The sequence below is a fragment of the Phasianus colchicus genome, chromosome 6, assembly GCF_987193195.1.
Source record: "Phasianus colchicus chromosome 6, bPhaCol1.hap1.1, whole genome shotgun sequence".
NCBI lineage: Eukaryota > Metazoa > Chordata > Aves > Galliformes > Phasianidae > Phasianus > Phasianus colchicus.
In genome coordinates, this window is record NC_143441.1 from 19,618,003 (window position 1) to 19,634,840 (window position 16,838).

General features: G+C 39.9%; 2 long non-coding RNA genes across 3 annotated transcripts in view; one reads left to right on the plus strand and one right to left on the minus strand.

Moving 5' to 3' along the window:
* Positions 1-16,838, plus strand: part of LOC149917475 (uncharacterized) — a 100,600-nt gene that overhangs the window by 22,316 nt on the left and 61,446 nt on the right. For both annotated transcript variants that reach the window (XR_016467730.1, XR_016467729.1), the window contains exon 2: positions 15,722-15,846. This is a non-coding gene — a long non-coding RNA (uncharacterized LOC149917475). The remainder of the gene's footprint in view (positions 1-15,721; positions 15,847-16,838) is intronic.
* LOC149917476 (uncharacterized) overlaps positions 13,968-16,838 on the minus strand; it is a 38,625-nt gene continuing 35,754 nt past the window's right edge. The window contains exons 3-5 of the long non-coding RNA XR_016467731.1: positions 15,648-15,797; positions 14,425-14,844; positions 13,968-14,328 (exon numbers count right to left, since the gene is read on the minus strand). This is a non-coding gene — a long non-coding RNA (uncharacterized LOC149917476). The remainder of the gene's footprint in view (positions 14,329-14,424; positions 14,845-15,647; positions 15,798-16,838) is intronic.

Consider the following 16,838-nt stretch of genomic DNA (forward strand, 5'->3'; position numbering starts at 1 on the left):
ATCCAGATTAAAGTTGGTGTCACAAAGGCCACAAATCAGTATAAAACCAAGTTGAAATACTTTTCTCACTGTTGTACAGTATTTTTCTTGATCCTGGACAGTGATGATGGAATACTGATGTGGTAGAGAAAGTTCAGTGATCCTCAGTTCTCTGAGTTGGCAGCCGCATAGAAGTAAATCCACTCCCTGGGGCTGTTTGAGGGTCAAAACTTGTTAAAGTGAGTTTGTATTATCCGTGCACTTTTGGGAGAAGGTTCTGCCTTTTTTTCTATTCCTATTAATGCACTTAAAGTATAAGGGAGGGGAAACTTCACAGGTTTGACTTCTTTCAGCAGTTTGCTTGTGCTTAAATAAATTGAATATTCTTAGGGGAAAAAAACAATTTCAAAACCATGAATTAAGCTGGAAGGAAAGAAACTGTTGAGTAGAGTAGTTGTATTTAGGTTGATTGTTTCAAGAACAATAACTGAGGATTTGAGGTCAGAATTGCATTATTAGTATCATTCATAGGTTTCACAATTGAGTAGAATTGTTCAGTTGATGCTTCTTCCCTCCGCTTACCCGCGGTTATAAACAAGTTTCTTGAGAATCTTGGTTACAAGGCTTTGAAATGAGAATACCTCAGGAAAGGTATGGGGTAGCTGTCCTCTTGTATCTCTCTTATGGATAGGAGAGGTGCAGTTGGAAAATCTAATGGAAAGTATCTGTTCTGCTGAGAATTTGTTGTGGTTGAAGCTGCAGGCAGCTCAGTGCCACGCAGCCTTTCACTCACTGCCCCTCCCAGTGGGATGGGAGGAAAAAAAAAAAGAGTAGAACTTCTAGGTTCAGATAAAAACTATTTACTAAGATGGAAAAGGAAGAGGGAAATAATAGTGATGATTATTTATATGCACTTAGAAAACAAGCAATGCACAACACAACTGCTTGCTGACTAACTGATGCCCAGCCAGTACCCAAGCATTAGCTGCTTCACCTGCTATTTCCTCACAGTTTTATAGTTTTCTCACATAATACCAATACCATGTGGTATACAATATCCCTTTGGCCAGGCCATGTTTGCTTTTGTGGTTCCGTCCCTTTCCAGGTCCCCTCACTGGCAAGGTGGTACAAGAAACTGAAAAATTGAACTATTCTTGGCTCTGTACAGCACTGCTCAGCAACAACTAAAACACAGTGTGTTATCAACATTGTTTTTCGTTTGTTTGCTTACTTTCAAAAGCAAAAAAATAACAACTGTCCCAGCTGAAACCAGGACAGGATGGAAAAATGTAAGCATGAACAATCAAACTGTTATTTTTCACTCCTGTGGTTCTATCAGGACTGTCTGCAGGGAAGGCTTATATTGGATGGTTTTGCAGTGATAAGAGACTAATAATGTGGGAGGTGACTTGGAGCACAACGAAATGCTGTAAGCATCCTTGCTGTTCCATCACCTTCACTACAGAGAAAATCAGAATTCTGCCTGATTCCCAATGTCACTTCATCTTTTAATTAAAAAGTTACTTCAATTTTTCAAGGATGAGGAGAAAACAAAGAAGCATCAATGTAGCTTAACAATAACACCTGTGGGCACAGCTAGCTGTTGTGGTCTGATGCTCAAGGTAGGCCTGGGGCTGTCAGGGTCCTGGTGGCACTAGCAGGGCTTTACTGGCCATGACTACCCTGTGCCAGGTATCCATCCAAGCCCAGTTGCATTTTCCTATGCCTCATCTTCTCCTCAGGCAGGTAAATGTGAGTTCAGGTGGTCTTATTAAGGCCATGTTTCAAGTTAATTTCTCCTCTGCGTGCTTTAGAAATGTCAGGCAATGCATCTTCCCTGAGTTTTGCTTTATCACTGGCAAGTTAAAAATCCCACAGGAGTGAACTTGAGCAGCAAGTCCCCAAGTTCATCCCTGGTATCTCCATGACACATCTAATAAGGTCATGGAATGCTGGGATTTACTGTATTTCAGCCTGAACACGGATAAAATGTCTTTGACAGAGGAAGTCCAAGTATTTGTTGTTGTGGGGAGCTAGAAAATTAATAGATCACACTGCCTGCACAAGCCGTCAGTAAATCTCTATATTGAGTCTGGATATAACAGTTTTTCATTAACTTTATTATTTCCCAGAAACTTAGCACAGAAAGGCTCAATTTATTTTTCTTTTGTCCCAAAGGCTCCTACTGCTTATGGTTCTGGCCTTTACCCCGTGTTGTCCTATTTGCATTTTCACCCTTTCCCGGTTTGGACAGTGGAAAAGTTATTGGTTTGCAGCGCCATTATAGCACAGTTCTATTTTTGTCATTCTATAGCAACTAAAATCCTTGTGGAGAATGTAGGAAACTTTGTCTTTTTTTTTCCCTCTTTCTTGATAAATATCTGTCACTTGGTTTGCCTACTCTTTTTCTTGCTACTGCCTACAGAGCCTTCAGTTCTGCCCTGGAAAGATATGGAAGGCTCATAAAGGCAGAAGAAAACCTGCTCATTAGCATTGACATTCAGAAGTTGAGGGTGTATTACATGACTTGTCAGCTCTGGGGAGAGCAGCTTATGATGCTTCTGCTTGTTCCTGTCTCTACACTGTGCTCTGTCATTGCTCTTCAGTTTTAACAATAAATGTTTTAAATAAAATGTTTTTCCTTTATGCTTTCCTTCTAAAAGGGATGGTAGTTAGGGCTTATATTTGTGCTCAGGTGCCAAACAGAAAGAGTGCCACGCCAGACGAGCTTAAGTATGTGGACCCAGTGGTGCAACACGAGATAAACAGCTTTATCTGCTCAGAGCTGAGCAAACTGAATAACTGAGGGCTCTTAGTGCCAAGCTGTGTCCATACACACACATTCCTGTTGAGCCTTCACCAAGATGCATGCATCAACGACATGTAACCAGAGATAAACTACTATAAAATGAGAAGGTGGTGGTTGAAATGGCTGGTTGGACAGTTTCTGTGTGCTGCTTACCTATCACCCAGCAGCTAGATGTCTGCGTAATGATGTAATTATATTTGTAGGATGTAACAAGGGAGAAACATATGGTGAGTATGGAAAGATGCTGTGGGTGCAGGTGTGTGTATTACTCTGTGTTCGCTTGCTAAGAATATTATTGGGAACTGTATGGCACCAGTGACCGAGATGCTTATTTTTGCCTACATCTGTCTAACTCTGATGAAGACCTCTCTCTGGTGACATAAGATGTGATTTGGAAGATTGCAGGCAAATGAACTTAAAATCTGCTTATCACCAAAGCTAGGGTAGAGAGCATTGGACTGCTTGTCTAGCCTTACATGCAGAACTGTCTTTTCATGTCTGTGAGGCCATCTCCTTGTATGCTCACAGGCAAGGTTGTGTGGGCTGCTTTTAGAAACCTAGTTTACCTTCAGGTGGATGTTAGGCAGCCATCAGCTCTGACTACTGCATAAGCAGCTCTCTGCTTTGCTTGTGTTCCCTGCTCAGATCCAGGAGTCTCTCTAGATGTTTTTTTCTCTACTGCAAGAGGCTGAGTAGCTTTTTCACAATTTTCCACTTAACTGTGTGACATTATGCTTAACCTATGTCAAGTTATACCAACTGTGCAGTGGAGAATGAATGTGGCCATGGTAGAGCACAGTATAGCTGAAGGGCTGCCTTTGGGTTGCCTTGAAAATAGAATTCATGGAGATGGCTTGGGCAATTACTGCTAGAAGTTCATGCCACAAATGTTTTTTCCAAAGACCTTTATCACTGCTGGAGGTACAGCCAAGTAGAAATAAATGTGACCATGAGCTGCAGCTCATAATGAGTGCATAAATTTGAAGTCAGTCATTTTCATTCAAGTGAATACGTCAGGCCATAAACTGTGGCAGGTAGATACTGTACCTGGCAATGTTTGAAACAGGGTAAAAAGGACATTGGAAGGTCAGCCCAATCTACTTCATGCTATGAATTCGAAGCTTTTGTTTTGTAGACAAGCAGATGTGATTCTGTCTTGGTTTTAAGCTCACAAGACAGGGGTTGTCTTTTTCTCAACAAGTTGATGTTGAACTTGATGTTATTTTCTGGCAAAATACGGAAAGCTAGGGCCTTTGACCTGTCAAACCACTAGCTTCTAGGAATATTTCATGGGAGCTAGAGTTCAAGGAAATAGGGCTTTACGAGATCAGACGCCAGTTGTTAATCTTATGTTTGAGACTGACTGAGCGATGCATCGTATGTAAGTAACTCCGGCCTTGGGTAAGTTATGCAGTCTCATTTATGTCTTTGTTTCTATTGCTATTATGAAAACACCCTTTACTCTGTGATGGGTTACATCCTCAGAGTGCTTACAGATTCTCATATGGGACAGTGCTGCCTCAGGCTATGAACATCAAAGCAGGATCTGTGTACACACATCTGGCACAACGTGGTTGGCTATAGGGAGGTTGCACATTCACATACAAGACTCTTCCAGGCACTTTTGGAAAGGCCTTCACAGAATATTTCCAGCCAGGTTTTGCTTTAAAAGCTGCTGCAAACATTGGCTTTCATGGATTTATTCTGCTTTGAGTTGTTTGCCTGTCTAACTATCGCATCCAGAAAAATGCTGTAAACAAGTGAGCAAACATAGCATAGCTATGATTCCCAGGAGAGAATGATCTGTTAGAAGGGAAAAGTGCTTGTTTGGTCATAGCTGAATTACTAACGTTCCTATAAATTGCTTCTTAGAGGTTGTGTAACATGTTTGGGAATGTGGCAATGAGAGATGTTGAAATGGGGAACAGACTTAGAGGAGTAGAAATGGAAGGAAGCCAAGCCAAAATACACAGTGAGCCTTTTCCAGAGACAGGTCAGCAATGATCCAAGAGTATTCCCACAAAATGGAAGTTCAGAAGGGAACCGTAAGCAGTGGAAAATATTACACACACAACTTTTGTTATGAACCTCTGTCACTCCGAGTTCACTACAGAAAAAACATTCCTAGAGTTTAAAGACCCTTTTTACTCTTTTCTCTCTTTCTTTCTTTTTCCCTTCTATGTTTAAACATCTTAGGTAGGCTAGAACTAGGAGAAAATATTAACTGTTTTTCCTAGCATAGAAAACTTCAACAGTAGAAATATTTCAGCAGTTTTCTTTCACAGTATTTTTCAGGATAGGACTTATGCTTAAGAGGAAGGGATATCCAAGGAGAAAAGTTTTGTGGAGTAGGCTTCCATTTGGCTTTTATTTTTGCTTTAGACTTGAGAACAATTGCCTGACTTTTCTACTATCCTAGCAATTATAGACACTTCTTCTTCACATGTAGCTGCTTAGGCAGAGGCAAGCAGCACCACTGTGTGTGATGGCAAGGAAGCCTCCTGGCCTGAATTCCCAGTATATTCTCAGCTGAATGTATTCACTGGGGAGCATCATGCAAGCAGTAAGTTGTATGTATGGCCATGAAACTCATGTCTGTTCCCAGGAGCACTTGGTATGGTAGGTGCTGTTTCTCTTTTAGATGAAGTACACAAGACCTTCACCACAACAAGCTTGACTAGTGCATCAGATGTGCCCACTGGCTAACTAAAGGCTATTACATCCTTGACTCCCCTTATTATATGTTGTTAGAGGTTGGGTTTTTTTTTGTTGTTTGTTTTGGTAGGTTGTTTTTTTGTTTTTTTTTTTTGAGATGAACTACCTCTTATCGGCTAGCCAACCATCGGGTGCACTGTGATAAGGTTTTAGCAGAAGCTTTCTAGGGAATGTGTGTATTTCCAGTATCAACATGATTCATTGTGCTCACCTATAAGCTGTTTTCTGTGAGTAGGCCACCCTGAAGAATACTATAATGTATATTGATATTTAGCTTGTCTTTCATTTTAAACTAATTGTTCTCTGTGTGCATCTGGAGCTAAAGTATTGGTATCTCATCACAAACTAGCTATGCTATGCTTCCTTTTGTTTGGATGCAGGCAGGAACTGTTTGAAATGTTCAGAGAACAGTCTGCTCTACAACTCTCATGCTACAAAGAGAAAAGAAATCTTGGTAGTAATAATCGTACTAAACATCTGGCACTAGTTATGCTCCTACGTCATGAAATAAACTCTTTAATAGTTCACGGGGAGAGACAGAGATGCTTTCTCTACTGAAAAGATAATTTATAGCAGGAATGAAATTTAGATGTTCTGCCTGGCCATCTGTTAGCTAGAGAGAACCTCGAAGACATGCAGTAGGCAGCAATAGTTGGGATGTATGATTTATCCACTTGTTGCAGGTTGATAAGGAAATCTTGTATCACACTTATTTATTGCTGAGGTAATCAAATTATTTCCGTAGCCAGGTCATTGAATATTATAAACTTTTTATTGTATTCCAGGCAGGAATCTTCCAAGCTTACTATATGTTGGAAATAGAGCAAATAAAGGGAAGGAAAAACTTCATAAGACCAATCCTAGTGATCCTTAAAATTCAACTGATACGAAACTTGAGACACGGAAATTCCATTTTATCTCGATATGACTAGCCAGAAAGTCAACTTAATCAGTGCTCTGTACTTTGTTCAGCTTCCCCTCCACACTTATTGTACATCCTTTCTCAGAGAGCCTTTTTCCAGAAGAATTAGGGGCATGCCACCCAGTTACTTGAGCAGTTCATTATCAGTGCTGAGAATGAAAGAACTGTGACTCCTGGCAGAACCTTCTCTTTCTCATCTGCTGCCTCAAGTTACTTGTTTTAGCCTCGGTAGAAATCTCCCTTTCTCTCGGCGTTGGGAATGTTGCTCTGCTGATGTAACTGGTTTACAATTACAGCTTTCTGTACCTCTTGGATGTATTTTTTGTTCATAATTGCTTAAAATTTGATCTATTCCTTCTTCTGAAGGCTGTATTTCTAGAGTTTTGTGTGTGATGTCTCTGTAGGGATTAGAGGCATGCTTTCCTGAAAGATCCATACTAAGAAGGGCTCGTTATTCGCCTGAATTACCAGGCACACCAACATGTCCAGCTGCTCTGGAAAGCAGCCCCAGCTGCACATTGAATCTGTCATCCTACTCCCAAGCAGAGAGGTGAGCTGCCCTTAATGCAGCCCATGGAGAAGTGGATTCTATCTGTTGGAGAACTCAGTTTATTTTGAACCTGAAAATGTCCAGTTAGGCCCAAAAGCCTTAGATTTCATTTCACAGAATGGAAAGTGAAGGAAAGCATTAATTCAGATTTGTGTTTACGGTGGTGGTTGAAATCTTGGACTAGCATGCTGTGCAGAACTGGAGTACTTTGTTCTAGCTCAGCCCAGAATGAGCTTATGTCCCCTCTCTGCTGCAGCACCTCACAGAAGGTTGGAAGGTTCAGCTTCAGTTCTGTATGAGCACTGTGCTCTCCAGCTGACCTCTGCTTCTTGTGCAATGATGATCACAATTCCATGAATCATAGCACTTGTCTGACCACGGAAGAAACCTCCGTTGTTTTCTGGGAAGTATAAACCAGTATAAATAAACGTATTCAATACAAATGTATTGAAGTAAAATGGGAATGAATGCCTCAAAGTAAGGAAAAGACCAGTTTGATTAAAAAATTCAATCCATCTGTTAGATTTTCCTTTTTCCTACTAATAAAAGAATGATTAAAAAATACAGAGGAAGGTATTTTTCATATGATGGCGATGATTTGAGTTGAAAACTGATGATAAAACAGTGCTTTCTCAATCTATACAACCACTCATCAAGTGTATTGTGTCTGAAATGCTTTCAGTTTGCATTTCAGACTTTCTTCAGTCTCCCAGTTGTGGATTTTTTTTTTTGTTTCCCAGACAATTCAGAGCCTTCCAAAACTCCTCCTCATTATGGAGGGCATGAAAATGGCAGAAGATACTGCCAAAAGAAATTCCTACAGCTGCTTTCTTTTTCATTTCTGTGAGCTGGGGAAGAACTTTGAAAAGTTATGGCATCTTGAATTCTCTCTTGTAGACTTTAAAACAAGAATAACAAAGCAGATTTTGTGAATGTAAGGAGGGGGGAGGGGGACAATAACCTAACCCCACAGGTGTGCATGACTATGTATAATGTGGAAAGAAAAAATTAAGAATGTTCTCCACGAACATGTTAAAAGCAGAAGTGAATAAGAGCTAGCTAACATATGGGCTCACTCTTTTTTTTGTTTTTGTTTTTTTTTTGCCTGTGGATCCCAGCCCTAGTAACAAGTACAGCCTGGGGAAGTACAAATTGTACGTACAGGGTGTTCATGTGGAAAACTGTAGAGCCAAAGCATCCTGACAAACCACATGTCCTGCTGGGTGAGTTAAGAGTCTCTCCTGAGATAAGGAGGGGTTCCAAACTCTCCGTGTAAGTGTGTGTAAATCTCCTTCTCTTCTCCCATTGTGAGCTTTTCTGCACTGGAATGAGAGCCTCCAAGCACTTGACTGTTCTCACAGTTGTTTGTGAGCTTTCCTCACTGTGGTTTTCAATGGAGAGATTCTGAACCCTCTGCCAGTCTTGCCTGCAAACACAGTGTAAAAGATAGGTGCTGGAGTGTGCCTGGTGTTAGTTTATACTGGGAGAAAGTCTCATGGGTTCTGAGTCACCCGAAGGAGATCATCTTACATTGTTTTTCCAGAGCAACAACTCTGAGCATGTTAAATTTGAGATTTTTTGTTTGCTTTTTAACATTAGTATTGAGTTGAAAGCGTTCCTGCATTATGTAATCATATGATTCTGTTGGGTGGTTTTTGGTAAGCAAAGACTCCAGGGAATTAGAAACTAAAACTTAGAGTGCTGTGGTGAATCTATTCCTTAAAATTAGTACAGCCAATAAAGATGAGATTGGATGATGATGATTACTTAAAATTTGTCTCTCCCATAGCCTCAGGCAAAGAACTGCAAAGTGTAATTTATGTAGCAGGCTTTCTGATCTACTAGGTTTCAGTAACACTGCAAAAATATTTTACTAATGTAGGTATGTATGACTGAGCTTAACTGAATTTTTCCAAAAGAAAAATTCCTTTTGCCTCAACAGATTGTGAAAGTTGTCTTAAGGATAAGGCCAAAATAGGTATTTCAGCTTGAATAACAGATCTTCTGGGGAAAAACCTTTGAGAGCCATGAAAAAGTTGCCACAAGCTCCTTAAATGTCTTCTGAAGACAAAACCCAAGCCAAGATCTCAAGGGCTATTGCCTGCAGTTAGTGGGCCACATGTCTTTATCAGTGTTGGCCATACAGCATGAGCCTCTGGCCACCACGGATATGCGTTGGATGTGCAGATGCTGGGCCTGCTCCATTGTTTCAGGGAATTTATTGCCTCACTGTGCTGGATAGCCAAGTATAGGTAAAAACAAACTTCAGCGTACACCAGGATTTTAGCAATTTACAAAAATGGTATTATCTCTTGCTCAGAGTGATTGATACTGCTTCACTGCTGGGACTGCTTCCACTCTTATATGCTGCCAGGCTCCAGGGTTGGCAGAAGAAAGGGACTCTATCAGTTTTTCTCTGGGCTAGAAATGTTGAGCTTATGTTGAGTTCACAGCTTCCTCCCTGAAGCTGTGAAACAACCTTTGCTCAAGCTGTACACGCATAGGATAGATAACCCAGAGACTATGTACAAGACTAAAGGAGATGGTTCTTGCAGCCACCAATTTGCTAAGGGAGAAAACTTTGTTCCCAGGTTTTCTTTACAGTTGATAGAGAGTAACAGAGGAGCTAGTCCTGGAGTGAAGGAGGACATCTGCTCTGCCCCCTTAACATGTTAAATTTAATTCTTCAGCAGCAGGAAACAATCATTGCAGTAGGCCATCTATATATTTGGACGTGTAGGAATATGTATATAGGTTGCTCTGGAAGTAATGCCTCTTGCTGTTTTTTACCCATGGAAACTACTACAGATACAGACAGTGCAATAATGCTATTCGATAGAGCTCTCAGCTATTGAAGAATATTTTTCAGCAGCTACCACCATTAGCTATGTATTTTCATCGGCAATGAATAAGAGCCTGCATGCCATGGCATTGTTGGGGAAATGCACCATCCATTGCTTCACTGTGCTGGAGTTCACTGTTTATTCTCCACCAGTGTTCAGCAAGCATCAGTGAATGTGAGTGGGTGCAGTTTTTTCTGCCTGGATGAATTCCATTCCTTACCTTTGCTTCACACTCACTTTTCATGCCAGATGTCATTCTGTCAGACTGCCCCTCTGCTGCCATCTGTTGCACAGCAACAAAATATTATTGGGACTGTTCAGCCTCTATTGTCACACCGCCGTTTGCCTTTGACTTCACTGACCAACTTAAAATAGGTGGCGTTAGTTTCAGAGCAGCCCTCGTACTTTGTCCATCTCATGCAGCATGTCAGCAGTGAGTGGCTGAAGGGCCCACATAGTTGGAGGGCAAACATTCGTTCTATTTTAAAAACGACTTTGTATGACCCCATTTTTTGCTTTATGGAAAATGAGTCAACAATCTGAGTGTTATCCACAAAAAAAGCTCCCTCCATGGGAGTAAAACCTGCTGTCAATTGTTTCAAGGCTTTGCCCAGAGTGAGTTAGTTTCGTGTTACTGAAGCTTATAACACCGCAGTTGTACATCTGCTGAGGATCTTGTCCACAAGCATTTGCCATCAGCTGACAGTGATATTTATTTTCTAGAACAGGATGTTATTTTGAATCTTGTTCATATCACCAAAGGTACAGACCTCAACAAAAGCTGCTCCTTCTCCCATGTCTGATCCTGCGCTTGCTTGAGAGCTGTTAAATGAATCTTATCTGTGAATGTGACCAGGGAGTTGGGCTTCTACACAACGAAGCTAATATTTTAGAGAAAGACGCATCAGACAATGTAAACTGCCCTCACAAGAAAAGTTTACATGCCTAAAATGCCTAAACCTTTCAAATCTTCTGCCTTTCCATACATCGCCAGCTTTCTCTAAGAGAATCAAGCTTCCTAAGCCATTCTTTCCAACTATAAAATATGCTTACATATCTAGCCAAGAGACAGACTGTAGAGTTGCTGGCATGTCTCAAACTGATATATCAGGTAATTATTAGTCTCTATAAACAATTCACAATCAGTGAAAAGATTGTTGTTTTAATTGCATGCCTGACAAATGAATACATTAAACTTTAATCTATTTCTAGCTGTTCCATCAGCAGTAGAAGAGGTTACGTTAAAGGCTTTATGAATTATTCTGAATCTTCTAATCCTGCAGTCTATAAAGAAATCCATTTTCCATTCTTACCATACCCTGTTCTCTCTAGACCTGAACCTCACACACCAAGGTGATTGTGTCTCACTGGGGAAAAAAGACACATGCTAGACTTAGGATTGTTTTACCTTCATTCACTGCCGTTCCCAGACACGTTTTTCTTCCTCCTTTGGCTCATGCTTTCTCTCAGTTGGAGTTTATGGAGCCTATGGTCCATGTTTAAATGAGACTATATGTTGCTCATTGGAGCCTTCAATACCACTCTGACTCGCACCTTAATCTGTTCTAATGTGTTTTCTTTCTGCAGCATCTCTCTGGCTCACATCCTTGTTTAGTTTGCTCTGGAAAGCTGCTTCAATTCCCACAGCGTCTTATGGAAGCTAAAACCCACTGCCAGGCAGGAGTTAAAATACAGAGCTCTGGTTTGTATTGTGTTCAGGACTATAACAACCAACTCACATAAGAAGCTTCATTAGAGACAGATGCCTCTGGGGCTTATTTTTGGTACTATGTACATGCACAGACCTGTACTTGCAGTGCTTTCCTTTGTCTCACCTTCTCATTGTATTTGCAAGGGTTTACAATACCCTTATTTTAGCATTAGTGGCTTATTTCTAAGATATTTATTATACAAGATTTTAACAAGTGATAGTGCAGGTGGTGTTGCTCTATAGAGTTAGTTCTCCCTATCTACACAAGCTTATCAGATTTTTAAAATGTCTCTGTAGCAACACTGATACAGTTTTCCCCGAGACAAATTAGTTGAAATTCCCTGCTTATGAAATAATGTCATTCAAATCACAGCTCTTGTAAAACATAAATTGTAATCCAGCTTCTGTTATTGCACTCAACTAGCTTGCCATGGGGATGAAATACAGGCATTATACATGAGATCATATATTGTATGCTGTAAGGACATGTGGAGAGTGATGAGTAATGAGGAACCGTTACCTGGAGTCAATATCAACAGGTACTCCTAGGCCAAACTTCTACCATGGATTTAATATTTGCTTGCATGCATTTGTGTGCAATTTCAGACTGCTTTCATTCTCTTTTCCCTCCTGTAGATTTAATAATTTTTCTTTTAATATATTTTCTAATATTAAAGAGAGACATAAATGTGTTTACGATATTTCTTAACTTCTGGCAATTTGACTTCACAGTTGGTGTTCTTGGTAGCATCAGTTGATAGAGGTTACTTGTGAAGTTATATCTTGAAAATATCTTTTATGTCTAACAAACAGAAAAGTCATAGCTGTATTTTTAATATGTACATATACATGTACGTCTGTACCCTGTGAGGAAGAAAACGAAATAGTTCAGTAGGAAGGGAGCTTTAAGGACCACTCAGTTAATACCTGATCTCTTCAGAGGCAACTGAAAGTTAAAGCATGCTATTGAGGGTATTATGCAGATCTCGAACGCTGACAGGCATGGGGCATCAGCCACCTCTTTAAGAGACCTGTTGCAGTGTTTGACCACTTGTGGTAACTACGTGTTTCCCAGAGTCTAATCTGAAAGTCCCCTGGTGCAGCTTCATGCTGTTCATTTAATTCTAATGCATGGCATGTATTCAAAACTTCTTGAATTATTTGTTGCATTCAGGGAAAGTTTAGGCTGTAAAAGAGTCTCCTTGCATGTTGTCTTTTTTCATTTGTTTCTGTATAAAATGATTTTTTTTCTATTTTTATCCCAACTCTCTTCACTAGGCAGCGTGGTGAGGTGCTAGCTCACGAAAAGTGAGCACCAGATCTTATGACTAAGATGGGCTGTTAGCGTAACTTACAAACATGAGAAGAAAGTGCTTAAAAGGGAAAGAAAGAGGAGCATGCATTTCTGCCTTCTAAAGCTCCGCCTGACTAACTAAAGTGGTTCTTCTAGACTGCTACACTTTAGCTTAAGCCCCAGAGGCTGGAAAGCCTTACAATTTGGAGAATTACTTGATTCTTTTCATACTGATTTGTGAATATGAAAAGCCAAAATTTGCTTGTGTTTGCCTCTAAACCTGCAGGTATTGGATTTGCTCACTAGGAATGTGTGGCACAGCTTTTCTTAAGAGCCAAATGAATTCTGAGCAGTGACTTCAGTATTCAGCTCCCTTTACCTGTGCTCTAACGCCTGGTGCCCATGTCTCTTGCTACACATTATAGCTTTAAAAAGTGACTCAAAACTAATAAAAATAGGAGTAGTTTCCATGAAGTGGTGCTCTCTTGCTTTTCCAATGAACAGACCCAAAAGTACTTTGGCTCGTGTTAGATAACCCAGTGAAACAGAAAAGACTTTTTCTTTGATCCATAGAGGTTGAACTGCAATGTAAACCAGATGGGAAAATCCCAAAGGATAATTTTCCCTTCTTTTGACCATTGAGGGCCATCAATCCAACCGCATGAGCTCAGAGAGCCTTTGAACAGCTATGGCCTATTTACAGAATGAGTTGGACCGAACATTTTATTGTTTGAACACAGTGGCTGCATGGAAATAATTTAATGATATACTTATCATATAGTCTAAGGAAACTGAACTGTATAAAAAACCTTTCACTCTAACATGAATCTGAGACAGAGTGGCTAGGGCCAGGAAATCAGGAAAATTGTGGAATTCATAGCTAAACATGCTTTATTTTTGTTTGCCTAAGCAATACAGGCAGCTCAGCACTTCAGTGTCAGCTGTACTTCATAATTTTGTCATACCTTACAGCAAACAATTTTATTAAAATATGTATTAAATTAATCCCAGTTTTACTGAAACAGTTTCAAAAGAACATAAAACAAATTGTAAACTGGAATGGAGCAATCCTGAAACACAAGAAGCTTGTCACAGGCTGTTTATCAGACACACATGTTCCACCTTTAGGTTTTATGGGCTGAGCAGGTTTCATATAGATATATCTATGCTATGGAGGTGTACTGAGAGCAAAAGAAAACAATACTGATATGCAAATAGTCTATGTGTTTTCACTGGCTAATGAGTACGTCTAAAAAAATAAGTGTTAATTTAAACAGTTTCATTTAAGACTGATGCATACTAACCTTCACTCTTTCCTGGACGCTCTGGTTGTCCCAGTATATTTTCATTACATTAATGTTAGAATCTGTAGTGATATTCTCATTAATTAATCATTAATTTCCAGTCAAAAGTGGAGTGCAAAGCCTCAGATTGTATTGATTGTATCCAGGTTCTCTCACAGTCCCCCTCCACCTCATTGAACACCAGCATCCTAAAAGCAGTTCCTAAAGAGACACGCAGATTGGCAAATCAGGGAGACCCATAATAAAAGATTAGGAAAGATAGATTTATTGAAAACATTTGTATAAGGGGATACTTGCTTGAAAGCTGTTGATGCCCAGTCTGTGTCTGCTCTCCCTGTCCAGTCACGCCTGTAATTTCCATCACCTGATTGAAGATTTAACCAGGAAAGGCATTGGCTCCACTTCATTTCTACTACCAAGAGTAGGATTTCTGCTGGTCTTAGTAGTGATAGACAAAGTGATCTCTGCTTCAGAGAGCCTGCAATTTTTTGCTGCTGACGCTCTACGGTTTTAAATGGATTTACTGTGATGGTAGCCTGAATCGTGCTGGAGAAGATTCAGAGCATAATGAAAATACTTCAGTTCAATCAAACACTTTCTATGGCACAGCTGTTTGTTGATAGTGCATAGACCTCAGATCTTGAAGAGGTGACCACAGGCAGGCAGATGTATTCGTGGAAACTGCCACTCTTGGCACTCCAGCGTCTTGTCCACTGCCTTTGTGGGAAGAGAAAATACCTTCACTTTGATAAAGTTTTCTAATTCAAGTTCTACAGCAAGTTTGTGCGCCCGGAATGGCTGCTTCATGCCCTGGTATTAAATTTGTTAGTGCAAGGAGAGCTGCATTCTCACATACAAGCACGTTAGGTAACTCTTCTGATATTTACTTTGGAGACTCATTTGATTATGTGAGCATAGTCATTTTTAATGCTATCACTCTTCTTGTTAAGTGCGTTGAGGTGAGGACTGCAAAATAAAATGTGACCTTTTCCAATGAGAAATGAGATTGTCCTGCCTAGATACTAATAGGCATTTTAAAAAGCAGCCTGTATTCCAGTAAACTCTGTTCTGCTTAAGTAGATGTAAATAACTCTCTAGCAGGTGGCTTGGCTATCCAGTACAGCCAATATTTGCATACCTATTTTGAGCTAAGTTACTGCTTCGTGACTGCTCTTGTCCTTGCAAGTGAGTTACAGTTTTAAAGATGCTGCATGAGATTTCAGGACTTCTTAAATTGTGCCAACCAACTGGTTTATTAACTTGAACAAACTGCTTATAAACTTGTTCACTCCTTTGGAGCACAAAAGCTAGAAATTGAAAAGGGGAAGCTTTCAAGGAAAAGTAAGGATGAAACTTAGAGCTTAAAAAAGAAGTTTAGGCCTGCATTTGTTCTTGTATAGAACAATTTCAGTTACTATTCTTGACATTGTTGCCATAAGACTGAGTCATAAATTGGAAAGTGCTTTGTCCTAGTGTTAAGTTTAAAAAAAAAAAAAAAACCTATACTTTTTTTTTTTAACCTTGCCATAGGTTTTCCATGCTGAGATTACATGGAAAATCTTGATTTGTTGGTTTTTCTCTTGCAAAAATCCAGGTATTCCTTGGACTGGTGTGAAGAAAAACAGCGGTTCCACTGGTCTTAAAGAACAATGTGAAGCTTTTAAAGTGACCTGCCAACGAGAGAAAAGAGGAGACATGTATGGTGTATGAACAAAACAGGTAAGATTGCTCATACTTCCTCATTTTTTTTTTTCCAGAAAATATTTCATTCTGTTATACTTTTTTCATCTTTTCTGACCTGAATGACACAAACACTATTGCAGCTTAGGTTTAGTGCTCAGCAGGCCTCATCATAGAATCATCATAGAATGGCCTGGGTTGAAAAGGACCACAGTGGCTTATGAAAGCCATGATCAGATGTTGCTTTTCAGATCTGTGAGAAATATTTTTGTTGGCTTTCCTCTTTGAGGTTATAAAGTAATAGTGTATGATGATTCACGGGAGTCCCAGCTATATAGCAACGCAGTTTAGGAAGCCTTAAAGATAAATCACATCTTTGCTATTTTCGCTTTCATTCTGTCAGCATTGAGTCCCTAAGCTGCAGTTGGTTTCTTACTCTTCCCATTGCTGCAGCAGTTTAGTTGGGTACCAAATTCAGTGGGCAATCATAAGGGTACAACTCAATGAAGAAGAGTGCAAACTCCTCTCTGTTACACTTCGGTTTGCTCTCTTGTTTAGATAAGGATGAAGGCGTTGATGTATGGTAAAAGGATGTGGATTCTGCTTCCACCTATGTTACCAAACAGCTGTGTGTTTTGGGGATGGTTATTTCTCTCCATGTGCTGCCAATTTGTTGCCTACAAAGTGAGAAGCTGGGCTTCACTCTCATTTGGGGACTACACTGAAACACAGGCATCAGTTTCTATATGAGGCGCACTGATTTCTATTTGCTTTTTGTAACGTGATAACCTTAAGAACATTACTTTTTAAGAGAAAAATACATAGAGGAAGGGAAGGTAAAGGTAGGTTATACTTTACAGCAGCCATTCAAGTATCTGCTCTTCAGGTTTTACCTCCAGCTCACTATAACTACCTATAAAACCTGTGTAATTTGAAATTTTTGTTTATTTCTAAATGACTGAAATATATGCTCTTAATATATAGGTAGCTATGGCCCGTCTCAGAGTATTTATGTACTTACCAAGTAGTTA